This window comes from Vicugna pacos, chromosome 3 (genome assembly GCF_048564905.1).
Source record: "Vicugna pacos chromosome 3, VicPac4, whole genome shotgun sequence".
In the NCBI taxonomy this organism is placed as follows: Eukaryota; Metazoa; Chordata; class Mammalia; order Artiodactyla; family Camelidae; genus Vicugna; species Vicugna pacos.
In genome coordinates this window covers 78,867,342-78,890,316 of record NC_132989.1, presented here as the reverse complement: position 1 = coordinate 78,890,316, position 22,975 = coordinate 78,867,342, and the positions used below count along the sequence as shown (strand labels likewise).

Here is a 22,975-nt window from a genome sequence, read left to right as displayed (position 1 = left end):
TTGCTGTGGGAACATGGATTCTCTTGTGAAATAGGATTATGTATAATACTATAACTGTCTTTTCTGTATATCCATCCAATATCTATCTACCTACCTACCTATCAGTCAATCTCTTTTTCTATCTGATCTACTTATCAATCATCTGTGTGTATATATTGTACAGAAGCAGTACATAAGTACTAGAGAATAGTAGGCAGCTGTTAAAAACAATGAGTTAGATATACAAACAGAAATACAATGCTGGTTACCAGAGGCTGGGTGGAGGAGGAGGCAGGTGTTGTTCAGTAGGTGTCGTGTTTCCGTCATGCATTATAGAAAGGTCTGGGGATCTGTTGAACAACAGTGCACATATGGCTGACAGTAATGTACTGTACACTTGGAAACTGTTGGTAGGGTGAATTTTATTTTTTATAGGTTTTTTGGCCACAATAAAAATTTGGGAATATCAGACAAACAAACAAAAAAACCCCCAAAGCTAGAAAAAAACAGACAAACAGTGAGTTACATATGTATCAACCTTGAGTGATAACCATGGTACAAAGTGAAGCGGAGCTCTGTGAAGGCAGAGACTGTCTGATTTGTACATACACAGCTACATTTTCATTGTCTGAAACATGTAATTTGCCTAGTTAATAATTGTTGAAAGAATTTATTAGTTTATTTAATTATTTATTAAGTAAATAAAATAAATAAATTATGTTTTTATAGAAAACATTCTATATTTGAGTATCCACATTTTAATGAACATGGAGAAGAATGGAAAAGGGGTGTGTGTGTCTGTGTGTGTATGTGAGTGGATGTGTATGCTGTTGATACACATACACGTCAGCCTGCTAATATTAAGTAGGGTGGTATTGAAGTAAATAGAGGTGAATATAGAGAAGATTATTTTTACATACATATTCACAGTATTTCACTTTTCTTACAAGAGCCTTTAACTTGTGTAACTTAGAAATATAATAGAGGAGCAATTTTAAAAGAAAAAAATGCTTAAAAATAGATTTGAATGACATGAGAAAATGCTTAGAATAAATTATGAAACTCTTGGTAGAATGATACCAACTATGTAAGGTAAACTATGACTGGTTAAAAGAGATAACTAAAATATTGGTGAAGGTTATTAAAAGGGAGCTTATGAATTTATTTATTTTAATTCATTATACTTTCTTTATATTTAAATTTCTTGCCTTTCTTATTTTGTGATGATATGTTACAGGTACAATTCCACTTCCTTCTTTCCCAGAGAAAAATTGCATTGTTATATGGAAGAGCATTTTTACCATATACATATATATATATATTTTTTTTCAGCTTAAATATTTTTCCCAGACTCTGGATACAATTAACTCTAGTGGGGCAGCCCTCAATATTATTGAAACTTCACATTTTAGGTTAACTACTAAAATACTGTCCATGTGAATGCAATCCCACAATTTCTAATTTTCTGTGTGTTTCAAAGTTAATATATTATGTATGTCCTTTTGAAACTTTCTTTTTGAATCATAAAGTAATACATCATTTAAGCTCTTTTCTGTTGTATTACAACTTTTTGTCTCTTGATAACACCCTTAGAAATGCAACGCTTTATTGATAATAATTGCTACCATTTATTTCGGGTTTACTGAGATGTCTAGTACTGTGCTCAATAGAATCTAATACAGATTAAAAAATAATCTGATCAGAATTTTGAAGAAGAGTTGAGATCCAGTAAGAATTTTGGACTGAAGGCCCACGAATACTCAATGGAGGAAAGACTGAAAAAATAGGTTGGCCCCCTGATTATAAATGCCATCTATTTTTTTGTTTTTCCCTGAGATGGCCTAGGCTATAACAAAATTCATATTCCTCAGCCAGAGTGCCATGGCGTCTTAATTTTCTTTTCTTTATTTAAATTCCCTATGTATCCCCGCCTAAGGAACTGACCATATTATTCCACACTTGCTTATGTTGTCCTTAGTGGCTTCTACAGGTATTACATGTACACGTAAATATTTTCCCTGACGGACTCTAAGCAGTTTATTAGAGATAAAGCAAATTAGCAATAAACACTCACCGAAGTGATTTGAGTTGAAACGGATTCTAGCCGTAGACCCCTTCTGGGGAAGAGCAGTCCTGTGGCATGAGAAGCCCTGAGACTGTACAGGATGCTTATTCTCCATGTGGGCAAAGAAAGAACTGAAATCACACACTGAGTTGCCCAAGTGTTAGTTACTAACTTTGAGTGCGTGGAATAAGACTTAGTTACGAACCCTGTGTAAGTGGAAGACAAAAGTAATCTTCCCTTCAGACCCCACTGCGTAGTAACATACAGTGTTCTTGAATCTATTGCTTGCCAGATTATGCAGAAGAAGGACAGCTATGCGGATAATTAAAGATGGTGAAAAACAGACTTTCAAAGAAGTATTTAAGAAACTAGAATTATTTAGTCTTGGACAAGGGGAGGTTAAAGGAAGGACATGATGATGTTTAGTTATAGGTTCACAGTTCCTTAACCACATGTCCCCCAAAATCACCGAAAAACTAGTATTTCATAACACATTTTATAGAAAAACCTGACTACACTGAGATGACATTATTTATAGTCTCTCCTACTTTGGTGTGAATATTCATGTTTTGCTGCAGTAATAATTACATGTTTGATCATGGAACACTGCTCCATGCGCTGTTAGGGGCGCTGGGTGACATAGAATATATGCATTGTATTACCTCTCTAATGTCTGAAAAAGTGTGAATTTGAAACACCTCTGTTCTTGGGGGCGTGTAGACTGTAGTAGGTTATTTCCATATTTAGTTTTTGTGAGGATGATCTTACCTTCTTCCCATTGTGCCTGCCTTTTTTCTTGACTTTGAGGTACACGATATTGCAGAATTAAGATCCTTGAAAGCAAACACCAGTCTGAGAATACTCTGCGCAAGGAAAGGATGCTTTACTTCTGCAGTTCATTAAGAACAAGGTGCGTGGAGGGAACAGGAGCTCAGTGGAATGTTTCAAGAGCAGTAAGTAGTCCTTAAACTAGAGTTAGTTTATGGCCTGCTTGGAAAATCTGATGAGAGTGGTCTACTGACCCTCTCCCCAAAACACAAAAGGATACAAGAATATTTTCATGATGCTCCAAGATCCTGTGAGCTTATATGTTTAAAAATTTCTGCTCTAGAATGTGAATGAGTGGCTATAGATTCAATCAAATGAAACGTTTGCTGTAGCTAACACAAGGTAAACCTCTTAGAAGTTTTGAATTTTGGGAGGAATGGGATATAAATATTGTCCTTGTCCCCACCGTGGTTTAGAAGTAAATGAGAAATTCATAACAGCTGAATGGCATAGCCTTCCCAGTTAGGCTTACCACACAACAGTCTTTCCAGGCAGGACAGGAAGGAGCAACTCTAGAGGGTCTAAGCTGAGTTCTTCTGTCGAACTTACCAACCCATCACATCACCTCCTCCTCCATGGGAAGGGATGAAGAGGGGCAGGGGAGAGTCAGACTGTCCCCTCCTGGTCAGTAGTGTACAGATTGTTTCTGACTTTGTGGAAACATGAGGAATGAGGATTAAGTATTAACACTAATAGGCTATGTGGCTGTTTTTGAGTTTCAAACTATTAATAGCCAACAGAAGGCAAAGAAGCCAAACCCCTCTGAAGAGAAGAGTAGGCTGTCCCATCCATGCACAAAGCTGGGTTGCAGGTTTGTCAGGCAGGGTGAAGAGAATGGTGGGCGAGAAAAATGTTTCTCAGGAAACTGACTGGGCAAAGGATTATCAGACTAAAAAGTTGAGGAGGTAGTTACTCTAGAGGTTAATGTCTCTTCCCATTTCCTTTCAGTCCTCACTGGCACCGCCTCAGTGCCTCCCATCTGCCATCAGTCGTGCCCGCAAAGCCCTCCCAGCTTCTACCTGTAGCTGGTTCCTAAAGCTGTTGCCACGTGTTTTAGCTTTTTGTTATAGTAGCACTTCCAGGAACCAATTTCTGTTACAATTACTTCCTTCTGTATAACAAATCACCCTAAATCTTAGCTTTAGGTTTAACAATCATTTAGCTTGCGCTTGAGTCTGGGGGTCAGGAATTAGGGGAGGGCTTGGCTGGATTATTCTTTTTCTCCGGGTGGTGATGTCTGGGGTCACTTTATTCAGTTGGAGGCTGGTATTTTCTAGAGGTGCAACAAGACGACTGGAATGCTGAGCTCGGCTGAGCTTCTCTTTCCATATAGTCCTAGGTCCTCTCCGTGTGGTCTCTCCAGCAAGGTAGCTGAACTTCCTACATGGCTTCTGATGCCTCCAAGATTTGAAACTGACATATATTTATTTCTACATTATTCTAATGACCCAAAGTTGTAAGAACCAGCTCAGGATGAAAGGACTGGGACACAGACAACCACTCACCCCCAGTGTAGGAAGAATATAAATGAATTTGTGGCCATCTTTAATCTACTACATACAGATTATTAAAATGTTCTTTTGATAATTTCTTAATTTGGATGCTTAAGTTGTTTATTTTCAGGCTTTTTTCCATTATAAGAATAAAAGCTACATAGCCACTTTACTATATCACAGAAGTTGTATTTTATAATTTTTTTATCCTTTAGGTCTAAATATCTTTTACTTACTCATAATTTCTTTATTTGAAATGTGTTTGAAATTTTCCAGCACATGAAGTATTTGTTGTACATTTTTATTGCCTTCTGGTTAATTGTGATGTGGTGGGGATTATATAAATGATATTAATTATCTTAAATTCACTTGATATTTACTTTTTGTCAGGATTTACATTGTCAATTTAAAAAAATTTTAGTGTATGCTCAGAATTATAAGTGTATTCCTTTGTTATAGGGAGCAGAATTTTTCTCTCTCTCTCTCTGCTCTCTCATTCTCTTTGTAATCTACTTATCATCTGTCTGTGAGATAAATTGTCAGTCTTTCCCTCTTAGATATTGTAGAAGACTGTTTCAACTGGAAAAGAGCTTTTTGATCTATTTATCATTACATAAAGTACTACCAGTTTCATAAAAAGATCTTTTAAGTCTTAAGTTAGAATTTAGAAAGCAAAGTATCAGTTACTTAACTTTTCTAAGCCTTTATTGCCTTACTTAAAATAGGAACAATACCTTCCACATAGGGTTCAGGGTGAGAAATAAATAAGACAGAATTAAATAAGACAAGTAGAATGTCTGGTACCTAGAAAGTGCTCAGCAAATTGTATCTTTGACCTGAACAGAAAGTATATTTCACTGTGAAAAACAAGCTCTACAATTACTGAATATTTCTTCAGATATCAGATTGAAGAAATGATACAGTAGCTTCACTTAATGTATTCATAATTTTCACTGTTTTTCAACCAAATGTCAAGGCCAGAAGGCATGTGGTTGACCCCTTAACCATTCTCTATGCATGAAGCACCATGTGAACTGGCATCCGGGAGCATCCTTTCATTACAGTGAAACCTCTCCAGGTTGCACATATAGTTCTAGCTTTCCAGTCTCTATCACAGCTCAGGAAATACTTCCTTGAAATGAAGTCTTTTATATAATACATGTTTTTTTCAGAGTAAATGTCTTAAGAGGATAACAGAAAAAGTTTCTCATAAATACTGCACAAACACCAGGAGCAAGTTCATACACTTTGTCAAACAATTGTAAAGTTAAGTGTCTGTCACCATGAACAGAGCAGTAGTCACTGCTCACATACATTGAATATCACTGATGTTGTGTTACATCCAGGAGGATCCTTTGAAAGGACGCCTATATATAGCTCTTTCTATTTTCTGTCTGCACACAGTAGTCATTCATTTTGTGCTCAGTTTGGCTATCTTCTTGGCAATATGGAGACTTAAATTTGTATTTTCCAGAAAGGGTGCATCTTTGAATGATGCTTCTGTATCTTTAGTCTCTTTGTCATGAAATGAATGAATTTGATACTGGAAAGGATTATTTTGCACTCATTCTGAGATAAGATCAATCTGCTTGCTAGCAAAGTTACTGTTTTGTCTTAGAATGATATGTGAAGTTCAGTGGCTTCGTAATGCTACTTGATAATGTTTTGTACAGTGTCACATTGAAAAAGACAAAATGGATTGCTCATCCAAATAAAATCAGATTTTCTCATAGTCATTATTTCACTTTCTATTTGTACTTTCCTTTTGTGCATTTGTGGCTACCTGTGGGCAATTGCCATAATCAAAGTTTTACTAATTTCAGTATATTTCACATTTTCCTCTTGGATTATGGTAATCGTACTACTGTTTCAATGAATCTCTTTTGAGACTATAGCCCAGATTTGCAAATTTGGGGTATAGTATAATATGATGGTGATAAACAAACATTCAAGTTAAAGCACAAAATAATTAATATGCAACTGACATGAAAATAGGTTTTAAGCAAGATGGCCTGGACCTCTACAGATCTTATAGTATCTAAAAAAACTTTTACAAATATAAATAAATTAATGGGATTTCTGTAAAAACTAAAATGTAATTTTATGCTTTATACTTATGAACTAAAAGCAAAATTTTTACACTTTCCAGTAATTCTGTTACCAAACCTTTTTATCTTTGTCACTTTGATGGATGAAAGATAGCATCTCATTGCAAAACTAATTTACATTTTTAAATTCTGAATAACATGAGCATCTTCTCAAGTATTAAGATCCATTTATATTTGCATTTCTATCATCTGCTTGAAAAATTTTTTTTCTATTGGGTATTAGTCTTCATATGTGTTGGCAATGATTTTTCCCAGTTTTCAATTTGCCTTTTGGCTCATTTTCCTTGTATATTTTCAAATGCATAAATTTTAATTTAGATCTCCTCTCCTTTTAGTACTCTTTCTAAATTGATTTCTATTTGTATACAGAAAACACTGTGATTTTGGTTAATTATAATCAAAATGATCTACCTTCTAAGGCTTTCACTTTCAAAGCTTTTCAGAGTCACCCTACTTTGGATGTCTCTATAATAACATATTTGGAGATCCACTTTCCAATTTAACTTTTTTTTTAATTAAATATATTTGCTTATCCCATTACACTTTTTTTGAGGCCCAGAGATCTGTGTTATTTTATGTAGTTATTTATTTATTAGTTATTTATTCATTTATTGAGATAGTTTAAAGTGTGCATCACAATAATTTGAGACACTTATGTATTTTAAATGACTACCACAGTAGGGTTAGTTAACATCTCTGTTCCCTCACAAAATTACCACTGCTTATTTGTTGGTAGGACTTAAGATCTAATCTCCTAGCAACCTGGAATTATTTTATATATATATATATATATATATATATAAATAAATTTATATATATAAATAAATATATATATATTTATTTATTTATTTATTTTATTTAATCAATTTTTATTGAAGTGTAGTTGTTTTACAACGTTGTGTTAGTTTCAGGTGTACAGCAAAGTGATTCAGTTATACATATACATATATGTATTCTTTTTCAGATTTTTTTCATTATAGGTTATTATAAGATATTAAATATAGTTTCCTGTGCTACATGGCAGATCCTTGTTTATCTATTTTATGTATAGTAGTGTATATATGTTAATCCCAAACTCCTAATTCATCCCCCCAACCCCAGCCCTTTTCCTGTTTGGTAACCATAGTTTGTTTTCTATGCCTGTGAGTCTACTTCCAGTTTGTTAACAGTATTGTTAACTATAGGCACTGTGCGGTACATTAGTATATCCAGGACTTATTCATCTTATAAATGGCAATTTGTACCTTTTGATCAACATCTCCCTATTTTTCCCACCCTTAGCCTCTGGCAACTACTAGTCAACTATCTATTTCTATGAATTTGACTTTTTAAAAAAGGCCTGAGTACCAAAAACCCCAAAGTGGAAGAACCCAAATGTCCTATGGTAGGTAAACAAACCAGGAAGTGAAGGCTAAGGCAGGGCTGTAAATAGCCTGGCTAAGCAATGAAGGAGTGCCTAGCACGGAGCCAATCTGCAAAAACTGGGAGAGGGTTTCATTTATTTCTTCCTCTTTTTCTACTTCTTCTCCATCTCCTCCTCTTCCTCCTCCTCCACCTTCTTCTTTTTTCTCTTTCTCTTTCTTTTCTTTCTCTCTTATCTCTCTCAGCTGGCTCCTGAAATTCAAGGAAATCTGTCAAAATACTAGCTAAACCCAGGCTAAATGAACTGCTTCTTTCAGAGACCACATACAACAACAAAAAAGCACAGTTTAACCAAAATAGTTTAGAGAAGTTATGAAACAAACAAAAAGCTAGTGTCTACATCAAGCTGCATAAACAGACTCCATGGAGGGGGAAGAGTGATTTCCAGGGTTATCACATAATATTCAAAACATCCAGTTTTTATCGAGGGTATTATGCTGAACAGGAGAAAAAAAAAACACCTTAAAAAAGTCACATGCTACAGCTGTATGATTCCATGTACTTAACATTCTTGTCATGACAAAATTACAGAGATGGAGAACAAATCAATTACTGTGAAGGGTTAGGGATGGTGAGGAGAAAAGGGGATAGGTATGAGTTGTAGGGTGGTTACCTGACTCTACACGTGGGATAACATGACATAGGAACACACACACGGTGTACCAATATCAGTTTCCTTGCTTTGGTATAATACTTTCAGTCTAGAAGGAAATCATTGGGCAAAAAACCAAGTGAAGAGCACATGGAACCTGGCTGTACTATTTTTATAACTTTTGGTGAATATATAATTAGTTCAAATAAAAAAATTAAAAAAGAAAACTTAAAATATTGAATTTTATAACAAGATATTGATAACTAGCAGGACAGTTATTGATATTAATATTAGGGTTAACATCTATATGAAGTCTCCTTAATAAATTCTAACTAGAGTTAATTGCCTTCTTATTTGTCTTTTTTGTAAGTTATAATTCATTATTTAAAACTAATGACAATTTTTACCTTTCCTTTCTGATATTAATCTCCTCTTTTCTTTTATTACTGAATTATTAAGACATTAAGCACAATATTGAAAAGTAAAAGTAGTAGCAGGCATTTTTTTTTTCCCTATAAAGAATGGGAATTCTTCACACTTTCTTTCATGAAGTATGATGCTTACTGTAGGTTCTGGTAGATTCCCTTTATTGTGTTAAAGAGATTTCCTTCTGTTCTTGATTGTATTTTATTTGTCACATCGTGTATCCCATCTTTCAAAATTTAGCATGTCAATATTTCATTGTGATCCACTGAATATACTTTGACTCTTAAATACTTTAATATTATTTTCTCGGGGCTATGAGTTTTCAAAGCCAACAAACCTTGGTGGGGTGATAGGTAGAAAGACAGTGATGGGAAGAGCAGCAGCGATGGAAAGTGAGAGCAAAATTTTGGTTGCGTCTCTGGGAACTGTGATAGCATACCAAGTCTATGACTGAGTAGAACAACAACCTTGACAAAATGTGTTTCCAGATGACTTCTGAATAGGACTGTGACCACCGCGCTGATTTGGCACCGTGTAATCCCACAGTAGAGATACTGCCATCTCAGTGGGCCAGTATGTCTACTTGTGAGAGGGGAAGAGGCTAAAGTTAGATTTCTATGTTGGGAAGGTCCTTTCCTGTGGAGATTTCAGAGCATTAGGAAGTGATGAATGTGACAGCATTTGCAAAATGGGACACTCTGCTTTCAAATACAGAAGCATTTCTGGAGGTGACCCTGAGAGTGGGCTGCTGTTGGCAGCAGGGAATGTTGTCATGCAAGGAACAGGGAGCACAAGCCTCATTTGAAAGTCTTCTGGTGAGACGTTATTTTCTATGTGGTCCCCAGTCTTCAACAGTCGCCATGCCAACCGACGTTCTGGCCCTTGGTAATGACTCATGTTTGATGCTTTCCCTGGAGTGCAGATTTGTTTATAAGAGTTACAACAGTGAGACATGGTGGTGTGGCACTTCATGCTCCTAATTATTTCCTTTCTTTTATTTTTGCCTCTATCTAGTTAGTGTTGAAAATGAAGAGGAAGTGGAGCAAAAAAAAATGTAGAAAAACAACATGGGCCAAGTACTTAGCATCAGAAATGTTTATATCTTTCTCACACAGATTATCATGAAGATTTATTTGGATTCTTTAACCTTTATATAGGAGGGAGGGTGTAGCTCAAGTGGTAGAGTGCATGCTAAGCACTAAGAGTGTGTGGGTTCAATCCCCAGTACCTCCATTAAGAAAAAGTAAATAAATAGACCCAATGATCTCCCCCCAAAATTAAATAAAAAATAAATGTTAAAAAAAATAGGAGAATGTACCCTTTATTCAGCAGTGTTTTCAAAGGGCAGTGGTATTCAATCCTGCCTATAATTAGGGGGTGTGTGCGCGTGCACGCGCTTTCACATGCGGGCACGTGTTGAGCTGCAAGCCTTGTGGTTGCCCAGCTTCAAGACCGAAGAAAGAGCGCGGAGTCAGCAACAGAGACATCAGCGGTTAGTAGACCAGGGATCTTACATGTCCAAAACAAAGAGTCCTGGCGCCACACCCCACCGTGTACAGCAGTAGGCAAACAGGACATGGCAGCCACCTTCCTTTCTCCGGGAGAAGGAGGCTACCATTTATAGGGGAAGCTGAAGTCAGGTTGGCTCATCAGTTACCAGGGAAACCAGAGAGCGGGGAAGGGGCAAGCAGTGGGCAGTTACTAATTAAGCCTTATAATTAAGATGATTAGATAGCCATGAGTGAGGCAGGGGATGTACAAAGAGCAAGAGAACCAGCCATCTTGAATGGCCTGACCATGTGGCGTGCTGTGGGGGGAGGTTAAAAATACTGACACCAAGACCTTATTTCAGATCTTTTAAATCAGAATTGCTGGCAGTGGGGCTTGGGCATTTGTTGTTTTAATGTCTGCAGAAGGAGAGCAGGGCATCCTGACTTGCTAGGGTATCAGCATTTGGAGGTACTGCCGAGCATGACAGGAGCCTCAGCGGGCTGTGTGCTGTCAGTCTGACAGTTTGCTGGAGGCATGAAAAGTATAACTCAAATCAGGGTGCAGGCTACTCCTTGAAATGACAGGTAAACTCAGGCACACTGTAGAAAACAACATTGTTTGACAAATCTGCTTTACAGACATCTTTAGTAGCTGCTTCTTGGAGTCGACCTTCAGGCCAGTGGTTTGCAAACTTGAGCGTATGTCAGAATCACCTGGATGGTTTGTTAAAGCCCAGATTGCTGTGCCCTGCCCCCAGAGTTTCCGATTTAGTAAATCTAGGGGGGAGCCCTGAAACTTCCATTTATCACAGCTTCCCGGGGGAGCTGACATCGGTGTTACTGGCTTGGGAACCACACTTTGCTTTAAGGAGTAGCTTAGGAGAGGCCTATTTTTCAATTGTAGTTGACTATCTGTTGCTTTAGTCAGATCTATTTCTTAGAAAATAATTAGGTTCCTTCTTAACAGTTCTGGGTTATTAAAATGGCATAGGTGTATCAACCTAGGGAACTGGGGGCTGCAGACCTGGGAGCCTTCACTGATCTGAAGACGACTGGGTGTCTTTTCTGAAGTCCATTTGTAAGTTAGCTGGTCAGAGTGCAGGGTGTTTTATCCCCAAAGGAGAAATGCCTTGAATGGGTGCTGTGTGCTCAGCCAATCCATAAAACCTAGTCAACTGGTGTGCTAGTTTTCATATTGTATATATCAATTAATTGTAACTCAGTTTTATTACATCTTTACCTTTGCAGTGTAAAATTTATTTTTTATGTAGATTGTTGGACATTTATTTCCAAACTCAAGGAGATTTGCCCCAGTCTGTCTGTAGCTTGTTATGGAAATATTTCTGGTCATAGATAAACTCAACTCCAAATGGAAAATTGTCAATAATATTTTCAGTTAGAAGCAATTACCTGTGACATACGTTTGTTACAAAATATGTTTGTATGCTCCCTGCCACCGACTGCACTTTTCTTTTCAGGCTGTATGGTCAGGCCACTCAAGGTGGCTGTGGTTGTGCTCCCTGTACATCCCCTGCTTGACCAGTGCCTGCCTCACTCACATGACTATCCAATCCTCCTAATTATGGGGCTTAATCAGTGGCTTCCTAGGTGCTTGCCCCCTGCCTCAGCTGCTGGTTTCCCTGGTAACTGATGAGCCAACCGGACGTCAGTTCCTCCTATAAATGGTAGCTTCGTTCTCCCTCGAGTCGGGAACATTGCAGCAGTGCCTTGCCTGTGGGGTGCCGTGCACAGTGGGATGTCACTCCAGGACCTTTTGTTTCAGACAGGTAAGGTTCCCCTGTCCAGTAAACCGTCGATGTCTTGGTCACTGTTTCAGGCTCTTCAGTCTCGAGGCTGGGCAGCTACAAGCCTCGGAGGCCTGTGGGTTTCAGCCCAACAGAGGCTGAGGGAAACAGCAGTAGTTGCTTACCTTACATTAGGAAACTTGACATTGAATATTTGAGAATAATCACCTACAAACATTTTTTGGGGAGGGTTTCAATTATTATTTTGATACCTTTAAAACTTAAGTTTTCTATTTCTTTTGCAACAGTGTTGGCTTTTAATAATTTTTGAGTAATTTATCTGTTTAATCTTGATCGTCATCTTGATTAGAGTCCAGCTGACTATTGTTGGAGGAAGTCATGTGAGCTGGACCCTGGCAATTGGTGGTTCCTCACCCCCTCCCGTCTAAGAAAACACATTCAGCCCAGTGTTTCCACAGTGGGACCCGGTTTCAAGGACGTAACCTTGAGAGAGTAAAGGTTATTGAGTCCATCTGAACTGAATTATGTGATGGAACCTGATTAGGACCTCTGTATACATTCTTAAGATAGCGGTGGGCAGGTGTGGAGGTCTGCTTGTCCTATGGCCGCCCAAGATGAGCGCTGTAAATTAGCTCCCTTGCTTATTAAAACTGCCCCCTGCCAATTTGGAGCGGTCCGCCTCTTCCTCTGGTCTCTCCTTGCCCTCCAGTTTCAGATTTTACCTGAAACTCCCAAGGGTGTCTTCTAACAACTATATTTTTATTATTTTTTAATTGTTTTACTTGCTAGCCAGTTTCCCTTTTTCATTTTATATTTTGTGTTTTGTCTCTTTCCCTCACAGAGGTCTGTTTTATTTCCATTGTAGTTTCTTCTTTGATCTATGAATTTTACAGAAGAATGATTTTAAACATAAACAAATATTTTGGGGGTTCTAATATTTTATGGTATTTATCATTTTGTTTCATTGTGGTCAAAGAAAGTTGTCCTAAGATAATGCCCTGTGCTGTTTGTTGGCCTGTGCTTTGAGTTGTGCTAGGCAGTTTTTTAAATGTATTTCACAGATGTTTATGGAGAGTGTACTCTAACTGTTGGATAAAGGAACTTAATATAGGAACATTAGATTATGCTTTGTGACCAGGATATTTAAATCTTTTAGATCTTAATATTTTCTACATAATCTTTTACTCAGAAGTGTGTCAATCTCTTTCATGAGTGACTGTCCATTTGTCAGCTACTCCTTGTGAAGTTTTTTTAAAGGCTATGTTTTCTTCTTTGTTACCACAACTTATTAAGGTATTTGTAAACTAGAGAATGACAAGCAATACTATCTTTCACTATGTGCCTGAATTTACTTGTCATTTTAAGGAATGTGGAGTCTGCCCCTTCATTTGAATTGACATTTTCATGCCTCCAGCAAACTGTCAGAGCGGCAGGATTCAGCCTGTTCCCGTCCTGCTCAGCAATTGTCCTCCAAGTGCTAAACTTGACAATTGGGGCCGCCCCTGTCTTTTCTCTCCAGGTGTTAAGGAGGATCTGTATAAACATATGACTATACTGGCTGTAGTCCTGTCTAAACCTGGAATTTACTTCTACCTCAGTAGTTTTTGTTTTTTCTTCTCAGGAAGTGGACCAAGATGGGTTTGTCAACCAGACGTGAAGTCATGGGACGACACTGTGTGAGAGACAGGTAGGCCCCCGTGTCGTGACTGTGTAAGTGCCCGCTGTGAAGCGTGTCCTTCCAGAGTCAAAGAACGGTCCCCGAACCTTCAGGTACTTCCTTCTGCAGCCGTTTAATGCCATTAGTGTCTACCTCATAGTCTTATCAGAGCTGCAAACTGCACAGAGAAATATTTTTTGGCTATTTAATCTCCTGAAGTGGAGCCACTGGGTTTCCAAGCTCTGTTAAATGTTTTGGGCCTTTAAAATTGTTACAGTTAAATTCCTGCTTCAGTGTTTCTGTTTGGGCATTAATGTGGAGTAATCTTTATTGCATGTGTTGACTGAAAAAAAAATGCACAACCTAAAAGTTGGGAGTTACGTTTTATTAAGCAGACACTTCTAAGGATTTAAGGCCAACATCCAGCCTCTCAGCTAGCTCTGAGGGGCTGCTCCAAAGGGCCAGGGGGAGAGCCAGGATATATAGGAGTTTTTGCAACAAAAACCAGGTGGTAAGAACATTAAAATATTGCTGTTAGAGAAAACCAGATATCTCAATTTAAGGAATTTAATGCTTTTGTTTTTGTTTTTGTTTTTGTATGGGAAGGTGCAAAAGTCTAGGTTCATTGAAATCGTTCCTTTGTTGAGCACCGGGCTGTCTAGGGCCAGTATCCTGCGCTTTCGCGTCCTGAGTTCCCTCAGGGTGCACCAGTGGGGGTGGTGGCAGAGGCCGGGCTGCCTGCTTGTCTTGTCTCCATCCTGAGTTCTAGCTGGCTCACTGTTGGGTCAGCGGTAGAGGCTGAGGTCTTGATGGTGGAAGCATCCTTTCTTTGCTGATATGGCAGGCAATATTTTTAATTCACACGAATGAATTGTAACACTGAAAACATTGAGAACATATTCAGTTCTTTTGCGTATTTATTTTTACTGCTACTTAATAGGACAGAAGAAACAAACATTTGGAGACTTCATGTACCAGTCTTAGTTTTGAGAGGAAGTGAAAAACATGCTTACTTGATGATAGGTAATGTAATTTAGATTGTTCCAGGAATGTCTTAAGGACCTGGGAGCCATTTCTTTAAAATGTTATCGTCATGGAAGATCGCACCCCTATCTCCTTGTGTCTGTCAGAGAGTCAGAGCCTAACTTTAGTGGACCCGTTACTCCAAGTGGTAAAGCTACCTCCCATCACTAAGGCATAAGAGGTTTATTTTTCCTTTGGCTAAAGCTAATCAGCAAACGCTGTCACCATAGTTACCAGGTGAACTTAGGATGACCTGTGTGTGACAAGTGGTGCTGTCAAGTCATCTTACTTGAGGACTAGTTACGGTTGATTTTGAGAACATGTGTGTGATGGACTGTATCTGCTTGGCACATAAAAGGGGAAGATTTCTTTCTGTCTCTGCAATCGCTTAGCAGACTATGATGCACATCACATTACAGCTTAATGTTCATTTGATAACAAAACTATTTTACTTTCGTGAGTTTTCTTGATTGACAGGAGGATTTGTCTTATTTTATATTTCTCCAGTATATGTTCCTATATTTACATGTACTATATAATTTAACCCTCTGATATATGCATTTTTATGTTAATGTTTTGGAATCAGAAGGTTACATTCAGAGAAAGTGACTTAGCAAAGTTCATACAACTTATAAAGGAACAGTATGATTTGAACTTCATTTTCTCTAGCTCTGCAGTATTTCATTTCATTGTGCCGTATTTCTCACAGACAGACATGTCACTTATTTACATGTTGTCATACTGAATTCAGTAACATTGACTTGTTGACAAAGGAATTACCAAGATTTACTTGTTAAATGTGCTCAATTGACTGAGGGGCCAAGTTTGCTTCACTGCCTGTTAAACTTACACCTTCTCTCATTTAAAAAATTTTCTCTAACATGCTTTAGCAATGTAAGCAAACCAAAACTGACAGCCTTGTGTTCATTTTTTTTTTTTGGTCTCAAGTTCTGCATTCAAATATTGGCATTACATTGGAAGTACTCAAAAAATTAAATAGCATTTCCTGACTAAAGAAATGGTAAGAAATAAACACTAATGTTTATGAAGATATAACACATAACTTATCTTAAATTATACTAGTACTTACATTCTTATTACTTTTCTGTTTCTCCTTGATGTTTTTTCTTTAGAAAACAATTAAAATTCTTTTTCAAAGGTGTATCTTCTTAGGTTCATAGGAATTCAAAATGAAGTATGTTAGCTGCTTTTTTAGTGAAGTATAGTTGACAACATTAGCTTCAGGTGTACAACATAGTGTTCCAGTAGTTTTATAAATCATACTCCATTTAAAGTTGTAAAATAATGGCCATGTTTCCCTGTGCTGCAGTAAGGATATATTGTTAAGTGCTTCTCAAAGTTTGCAAAAATGTTTTACAAGAGAGGTAAACTGCATTAGAGCTGGCTGATCTACAGATGGGGATGGAAAGTGCTCTATCTTATGAGGCACCTGTCTGAGGGGAGGTCTTTGCAAGGTGTCCAGGCAAGGGAAGTTTGCTCTCAGTCAAGAAGGCGAGATCTGCTACTACTGGCCTGAGGGTTCAACTTCCTCAGGTTCTTTGATGCAAATGAATCTTTCCCAGGTATCAGGGTCTCACTCTTTCTCAATTAGGGCCCCGGCTTTTGAGGCAGGAGTCCAGCTGGGGCTGCACGTCAGTCTCCTTACAGGTGTCCTGCCAGCACCATCAGTGCCTGAGCATGTTTTCCCGACAACTTGGACCTGCAGATGGGTTTAAGTGCTGCTGTGAGGCTTTCTGACTTTCACAGTTTGCCTTGAATTGAGTCGAATAACCCAAACCTGCTTCATTTTAAAAAAGACTCTAAAAGCAGTTAATCAAGCACAGCCAATTCTACAGACCTTATAATTACCATTGACCCCAGACCTTTCAAGTGGTATCCCGACCTCATAAGCCAGTGCTCCACTTTAGCCTGTAACTTGCCCGAGTCCACCGCGGGTTAGCGTGTTAGAGTTGTGGTTTTCTGCAGCCGGCTCTGATCACCACCCCACCGGTCCTGATTGCCGCGTGACCTGAGAGTCACTCACAATAACCAAGAATTCTAACCTGAGAACTCTCCCAACCTCAGCATCTCCTGACCAGGGCAATCCCTAGAGCTGTCTGAGTCTGGGTCCCCCCCAAAAGCAGAACCTGAGAAAGGCCTGGATCACAGGTCGCTGAGTTTAGAATGTGCTTCCAGAGACCCAGAGATGGGGGATTAGGAAGACTAAATCAAGAAAGGAGGGAAGGCCTCTCCTGAGTAGCATCATTGGACTGGTTACCACTGTAGAAAACTGGGACTCCGTTCTGTTGGGGACCCTTTGAAAACTGGTGTAGCTGTCACCTCAGAATTAGCCTTTCAAAACATGGGGGATTAATATTTATCCAAGAGCTCCTCTGTTGGTTTTCGATTGCTACTGTAACAAGTGATCACAAACTGGCAGCTTAAAACAACTCATTTATTATCTCACTTGGTGTCAGGAATCAAGGTGTTGGCAGGGCTGTAGCCGCTCTGGAGATACCAGGGGAATCTGTTTTCTTGTTCATTCAGGTTGCTGGCAGAATTCAGCTCTTGGTTTTTATTATTTTCAGAGGATCCAAGTTTCCACTCAATATCACTTTCCCATGACAGGAGTAATTTCCTTCAGCATTTATTATATACTAGCAGTGTCTTCTTAGTTTTCTTTTATTTGAAAATATCTTTAATTTGCCTTCCTTCTTGAAGGAAAATACCACGAATATCTAGGATAAAGACATCCTCGAATCCTAGTTGGACCAAAGAAGATGTTTTCAGAACTAGAGATCTTCTCTCTCGTCATGGTTTCTGATGAGAAATCAGCCATGAATTGGATCATTGTTCCCTTGTGTTTTATATGCTGCTTTTTTCAAGAGTTGCTCCTAATCCTTGGCTTTCATCACTTGGACTATGATGAGCCTCATTAGAGGTTTTTTGTGTTTATTTTGCTTGACATTTAATATCTTCATTTTGAAAAAAATTTGTATTTCATCAAATTGGGAAATTTTCAACTGTTATTTAAAATTTTTTTCTGCCTTATTCTTTCTCTTCTACTGATTTATCAATTCCATGTATGTTAGACCTTTTAATACCATCTAATTGGTTGATAAGACTGTTTTTTTCCCTCAATATTTTCTATTTCTTTACTGATACTTTGATTCACCAAAAGTTTTGTTTTCGTTAATTGGTGATAATTATAAGAGCCATCTTAAAATCCTTGTATGTTAGGTCCAGCATTTGTTTATCTCTGGGTCAGATGTGACTTTTCTTCCTTCTCTGCTGACAATGCATCATATTTTCTTGGCTTTTCTTACATTGGATAAGTCTGGATGGTGTTCAAGATACTATAAAGGTTTAGTTGTGAAGATTCTGGATTCTGATTCTGTTACTTTTCTGTGATGAGGGTCATTTTCTTTTCAGCAGGTAATTGGCTTGGCTGGATTTGAACTACAGTCTGTGCTGGTCTCAAATGAGAGCTTTTGTCTTTAATTCCAGCGACAAGAGTCTGGTCTACACTGGACATGCTCAGGGTCAGTTGGAGACACTGATAGGAGAGTTGGGGGATTCTCGTTATGGTTTTTATCACTTCAGAACTTCGATACTGTCTTCAGTGTTCAATATTGTCTGGCTTCGCTTCTCCAGTTCCTCAGACTAGAAGGAGTGAGAAATTCTCCCTGTGAGCCCCTCTTCCCGCTGTGTGTTCCGTATGCGCCGCACTTAGTCCCAGGTTAAGGCCATGGACGGGGGAACGCACTCGTGGCAGCGTGCCATCTCCCCCTTCCAAGTCAGTGCGCGCTTCCCAGCAGGCTCTGTTTCCTTCATTCTCAGGTACCTTCACGTGTGCTGGACGTTCTCCAGATCCAGGTGGCTGCTTTTCTGTGTTATGTCCATGTTTTATAGTTTTCTGCAGAGGGGCCCATCTGGTTGCCTGAGTCTGTCCTACTTGGAAGTAGAAATTCCAGTATAAATCTGGGCCTAGGCTGTTAAAGACACTGTGGTCATTGTTTGCTCCTTTAATTTCCCATTTCCCTCTTAGGGGAATGGGCTCTGTGCACACCCTGTGATTCTTCTTTCCTCTGTGCAGAGAGGGCATGGACACCACATGCTGATCGGTTCACTATTGAGGTGAAGGCTCAGCTTCTATAAGTACAGTTGTACTCTGGTCGGTTTTTGTTCAGCTGCCTGAATAGTAAGAACACAGTTTGCATTCATTCATTTATTTATTCCATCACTTAACAAATACTGAGTGTCTACTAAGGGCCTGGAACAATGTTATATTTTGGGTTACAACAGAGAAGTACAGACACACACACAGACACACACATGCGCACACACACACACGGCCTTTACTGCTATGGTTTATGTTCTGTCAGGAAAGACATCGTAATAAAATGTGATATAAAATGGACTAGGGAGACTACAGGTTGTGATATAAAATACAACTAGGAGAACACGGTTGGTTATAGATACCCACCTAAAGGACTTAGGGTTTCACCACGGCGTCTGGTGATGGCTCTACCGAAGTGATCAAGTTGATACACAAAAGGTAATTTGAAATTATCCAAGTGAAGGAGAAGAAGAAAGGGAAAAATAGCACATGCAGAGAGAACATTATGTGCAAAGGCCCTCCCTTAGGAAAGTAAAAACACGGAACACTTAAAAATGTAAAAGAGATTCAGAGTGGTGTAGCATGGAATTTGAGGAGAAAGCCCGTGAGGTACGTGGGGGGAAAAGGACTGAGCCGAGGTGCTGGGGGCAGGCCATGATGTGTCATGTAGGACACATGTGCTGGATGTTCTCCAGATCCAGTGTGTCCCCTGCTCTCTGCACCAGAGGCCAACGTGTGTAGATTACATCAGTGGTTCCTGTGCCCAGAGTTTCTGGTTGTGTTCTGCCAACGAGAACCCCGTACAGTAGACTAGAAGGAGTGGGGAGGGTAAAATCACAGGATTTATTTCCTTACTGACCTTTCTGTGAAACAGCCTTGAAGTAGTTTTGTTCCAGAGCTCCAAGTCCCTCCTAATCTGAAGGAGGCTTCCTCTATCTGACGGCCTTCTCTCCTTTCAGCCTAGGGATACCAGTACTCCCAGTTTCCTAAATGCTCTGCCGAGTCAGGAGAGCAGAACTGCATAGGTATTTATTATGAAATAAGGCAACTGTTACAGAAATAAGACCTTTCACAACGGTGGGAGGAGCTGGGGAAATAATGTACCGTAAGGGAGAGTTAGGGGATCAGAGGAAAGTCATAAATTGGCCCTACTGAAGCACTGGTACAGGTGGACAAATGGGAGCTTATCATCCAATCTGTAATGCCAGTGACTTTGAGCAGTGGACTGGGGTGATGGAGGAGAGCTGGGGGACAAGCCTTGCATGTAACAGAGAGCCTGGGTTGCCGTTGGGAGGAAGAGCTGGGCCTGGGGCAAGGGCAAGCCGGGACCCACCTGTACTCTGTTATCTGCCCTTTACCACTCTAAAGCGCCTACCATCAGGTTGTAATAGCTGCTGCCTCATTCTGCCTTGCAAATCTCAAAATAAAATTTCCTTCTAATCAACTGAAGTCCAGAACCATACAGTGAAGGAGATTCTGAAAATGTGGTTCTAGCTTAGCCAGATGTACGTAGCCACAGTACAATCCCCTTCCACTATTCCTAATGGTTTCCCTCCATCACACCCGAAACTATCTAAATAGGTCATTTATGATGCCTACCTGAGATACTAATTTGTGCCATCTTTCCCACTAGGACCCTGGATGATTCACCATTTAAATGTGCTTGGATTTATCCTCAGGAAAACTGAAAACCATAGGGCAGTAATGGAACAGACGTGCAATTGGATTATTTTACATTCAGTGTATGAAGTATGAAATAGAGGCCTGGGATTATGTTGGCTGTGAATGGAATGAAAAAAAAAAAATCCAAAGGCAGGTGAGATTCTCATCTTGTGGTGAGATTCAGTGGTGATGAAGGAAACTGGGCAGATTTAAAAGATATTAATGTCAGTCAGAATGAGTGGATCTGATGACCTGAGGGAGGTGCTTCTGTGCAGACTGACATAATAGGTCTCACTGAGGGAGATAACGGCCATCAAATCTCATAGAAACATGCGTAAATACAAGCTGAGATGAAAAATGCTATCCTAGAAAAGTAGGCATAATTTATATGGTACAGTGTACAAAAATGGAACCTCTTAAATGTCCTTAAGCCCCTGTTTCTGCTGATGGTAGAAGAGAAAGGAAAACTTGCCATTTTGAGGTAACTTTGTTCTGGCCTTAAGCAGTCGATTTCAGTTCAACTTAACATCCTTTGGGTAAGCTGTTCTCTAGGTTTGTTGCTGCGTCTTTCCTCCTTTGTGCCTCCCAGCTTGAGTTGGTGGAAAGCCTCACCGTGGTGGCAAGGGAGGGGCGTTTGAGGGACATGGTAGTCTTCTCTGCAGGCTCTGTCTGACATTGACTGCAGACACTGCAGCAAAGCCCGGGCTTGTGGAAGTTCTAGCATGCTCTTCTGTCACAGACAAGGCACGATGGCTTTTCCCACTGTGTTCTTTGAAAGCATGGTTTGACCCCGAAGCTTGGCTGCAGCACCATCTAATCAAGTGTTCGAGTGTTCGTTGTCTCTCTGCTACGATGCCCCTTTTGTCCTTCGTTATGATGAAGGCGCTTCCACAGCCACTCATGGCCATGTGAGGTAATCTGGATTCCTTTAGCATGACGCAGGAGATCAGAGGGACTTGGGTTCAGTCGTCCAGAACCATCTATCCAGACCCATTTCTATCTCTGCGGGTCTCTCATTCCTGTGCTGTAATGTGAGGATATATACCACCAGCTTGAAAATCTGACGGTTCCCCAGGTATTTTTCTAAACACTGTCTCTCCCCAGAAACCTAGGGATCATGATTCCCCTTGTGTTCCCCCTCCATCTCTCTTTCCAATCCAAAACGTGCAAGTTGTCTACTTCCTCTTTCTGTAGGGTGGAAACTTCGGCCATATTCTCTATCCTTTCAAAAATAATAGTTAAAAAACTCAATGTGCCAAATAACTGAGGAGTTTTGATATATAGAGGGGAGACTTTATCTCTGAAATGGCCTGGCTGTCAAGACTATGAAGATCACTGGACTGAAGAAATTAAATTTGCAGCTAAAAGCTGAGTAATACTGTCTTTATTTTAAGCTATATTGGTCTTTGCACTGAAGTAAGGAGTGGCCTTGGGTCAACAGTCCATGTTTTCCCAAAGGTAAAGGGAATGACGAATAAGTTGGATAAATGAAAAACAATCAGCTGCTCATTCGGATGCTGGTTGTAACCTGTCACAAAGCTAAGTCAGAAGCACGTGGAAATCTGTAGAGAATGTGACAGTTGAAATGATGGATAAATGTGGTCCCACCTCTATAAAACCCTTAGAGTTTTGATGCCATAACACCCAATATTAAATATTTTATTTAAATTTAAACATCTTTCTGTACTGGAAACCAGCAAGTAATGGCTTTTAGCTTTGCTCCCTAGCTGCTACAAAATGGAGGCAGAAGGAATTTTTATATTATATTTAGATACTGCCTGACACTGAGCTCTTCCCCTGGACTGGAAGGAAGTTGTGAAAAAATAAAGTTACAGAAGATAAGCAATAAACCTCCCGACTTAATTGAATTAAAACATTTACTGGGGAAAATGTCACTGCATTAAAAAAAATCCTCATTTATTTAAAAACTTTAATATAAAGTGTAGTATGTTCAGGCAGGAAGCCTGTGTTTGTTCTTTGTGGGCTGCCATTCACGTGGCACAGATACCCAGAGAAGAGGAGACTGGCGGTAAGTAAGACCAGGTTCTGAAAACCTTACTGTTGAGATATTACCCCTCTACTTGGAAGTGTTTTATTTTTTTGTTGTTGTTGACATTTAATGATTCTGGAGGTTTCCTGTTTCCTTGGTCATTCTAAAATTCAGCTGAGTTACAATATTAAATATGCCAGGAACATAACTGAATGAACATAGCTGAGGGTAGAGAGAGGGGAGAAGAAGTTCATTCTATCTTGGAGGAATTAAGAACCCTGGAGTGTTAAGTTATTATAAAGGCTCTGGAGGGCTGTCCAGTTGATTTTGATGATTTGGACAGAAGACTTCCAA

General features: G+C 39.2%; 1 long non-coding RNA gene across 2 annotated transcripts in view; it reads left to right on the top strand.

Annotated features, from left to right (window-relative positions):
* Positions 1-20,766, top strand: part of LOC107033680 (uncharacterized) — a 58,792-nt gene extending 38,026 nt beyond the window's left edge. Inside the window, exons 1-3 of one of the 2 annotated variants that reach the window (XR_012071432.1) lie at positions 2,879-2,954; positions 13,791-13,856; positions 20,603-20,766. This is a non-coding gene — a long non-coding RNA (uncharacterized lncRNA). Of the gene's footprint in view, positions 1-2,878; positions 2,955-13,790; positions 13,857-20,602 lie in introns of those variants that run through there. The other variant, XR_012071433.1, reaches the window with a different exon arrangement.
* Positions 20,767-22,975: the final 2,209 nt, after the last annotated feature.